Here is a 2,423-nt window from a genome sequence, read left to right as displayed (position 1 = left end):
TTTCATTTGCAGAATATAAAAAAAGTTTTGGAGATTGGTTGTGCAACAACGTCAACTGTGAATTTACTTAATACCACTGAATCATATACTTAAAAATGATAAAAATGGTAAATTTTGTATTAGTTATATTTTACCACAATTTTAAAAAGAATTCAAAACAAAATTCTGATGCAGTGGCCCTGGGATGTGCCCTGAGCATCAGGGTTGTCAAAGCTCCCAGGTGGCTCTAACAGGCATCCAGGCTTCAGAGCTTCACTGCTTTCCTGGTCCTAGTGGGCCCAAAGTCACTGTCACTGTTAGCAGCCTGACAAGGTATCAGATGGCCTGAGCAGAGCCTCAGTCCAGTACCTCTCCCAGCCCCTGGCAGCCACCACCCGACTGTCTGTATGAATGTGACTCCTCGGGGACCTCAGTGTATTGTGCATACTGTAGTACCGTCCAGTACCTGCAGCTCCACTTTGGCTGGCTCTGACGTTGCCCTTGAGGTCCTGTGTCTCTCTTGAGGAGAATGTGATTGGCTGGCTCTGACGTTGCCCTTGAGGTCCTGTGTCTCTCTTGAGGAGAATGTGAGGCACACTGGGTCCGTGTTGGGGAGGGGTCTCACAATCCCATCCCTGCTCCTCCTAAATGCCTGCACGGTTCAGGGAAGTGTCCCTACAGCCAGCAGTACTGGAAGGGGAGGGACACTTCCTTGTTGCCCACACTCCGCCAACACCATTGCTCCATTCCTCAGGACCCAAGGTGAGGGAGGCCCAGCGCCATGCCCGAGACCACACAGCCTGCAGGTGGCCGAGTCAGGGCTCACACACTCTCTAGCCCCACAGCCCGTCTCTCCCTCAGGCCTCACCTCTCCAGGGTCCTTCCTCCATGCTCTTTGAGCCCTTAAGATCCAGCAACAAAGGAACACTGAGATCATGTCATTACAACCCACAGGGATTTGCCAGTGCTGTCCCAGCCTGACGGACACAGGACCAGTGTCACCTCAGGCAAAGTGAGGTGCTGTCCCAGTAGCTCCCTCCCACTCCCCACCCCCACCACTATCTCCCACCATAAAATTGTTCCTCACCTCCTGTTGCCATTTGGTGGCCCAGGCCTCCCCCACAGTAGCCACTTGCTCATGGCCCCAAAAGAAAATATCCAGTGTCCCCAAATGACCCCTCCTTGAAGTGTAGCCCAGTCTTTCTAGGGGATAACCTGGAAATATATCTAGAGCATGAAATATTCACAATCCTTAACCAGAAATTCCTCCTTAAGGCATTTATTTGAAGGAAATAATCAGATGTGTGAGAGACTTAGCTACAGTGGTGCTCAACAAATGTCTAACAATAGGCTTTCTGGTTCAGGAGGTCTGGAAGGGGGCCAGGACTCTCTGTTTAAAGAGCCCTGATCCCTCGACCCTCCCTCAATGCAGGGAGCCTGGGGACCCTTGGAAATGGCAGGTTCGTGGAGTTAGAAACCTGAGCCCCACAGGCTCCAGAGAGGAGCCGCCACTGCCGGTTCCCCCCATGCCCAACTCTGGGAACTGGGCTGCAATGATCATCCAGCAGGACTGGAAATAGGGCTTGTGTCACCCCTCAAGTGGCCTCAAGGCTCTCCCCTCTTTTGAAGGCCCTCCTCTGCCACGTTGCACCCCATCCTTCAACCAGATGTGGCTATGAGATGGCGCAGCTTGCTGAGACTCTGGGCCTTGCCCTGGATGCATTTCTGCAGCCCTGGCTCTGTAGGCCTTCCACAGCCCAAGAGTCAGAGCTCAGGGAGAGGTGAGGTGTCTGCCCAGGGAAGGGAGGTAGAGCCACCTCCTGGCTGAGTTACCAGGACAAAGGGACTCCTTCAAGTCTCAGTTTTCTCCTTATAGAGTGAGGCTGAAAATTCCCACCTTGAAGGTTTTGTAAAGACACAAACTTTCATACGAAGTGCCAGATGCTCCCCAGAGCAGAAAGCCTTCGAACAAAGGAGACATCAATGTGGGCAGCAGCAAGAAGGATGGCCGCCTCTGCTGAAGGGGCCCACCTCCTGCCCCCACCAGCCCTGTCCCAAACGAGGCCCACCTTCCTTCTCTGCCCACCTAGTAGAGTCACAGCTCAGAGTCACAGCGTCCCAGCAGGTCCTCTGCCCCAGGCTGGGCAGGGAAGGGCAATGGTGTTCCCGTAGCCCTTGAAACTCTATAAACCACCCTATCCCACCCAGTCCAGCCACCACTGAGGGACCAGAGGAAGACAGGGAGCCCAGCAGCCAGAGACTGCTGAGGATAGTGTGGCCCCTGGGCCCCATAACCCACTGGAGTGGTCTGTCCAAATGTCCCCTCGGGTGTTTTTCTGTCTCCCTGGAGGCACTGAGAACCCACCCGGGCCTGCTCTTCCCTCCACCAATGCCTGCGTCACAGTGGGGAGATTCAGAGGTGAGGAAATCTCAGCCCCAGACAT

The sequence above is a fragment of the Nycticebus coucang genome, chromosome 7 (assembly GCF_027406575.1).
Source record: "Nycticebus coucang isolate mNycCou1 chromosome 7, mNycCou1.pri, whole genome shotgun sequence".
In the NCBI taxonomy this organism is placed as follows: Eukaryota; Metazoa; Chordata; class Mammalia; order Primates; family Lorisidae; genus Nycticebus; species Nycticebus coucang.
Note: the sequence above shows the minus strand (reverse complement) of the source record.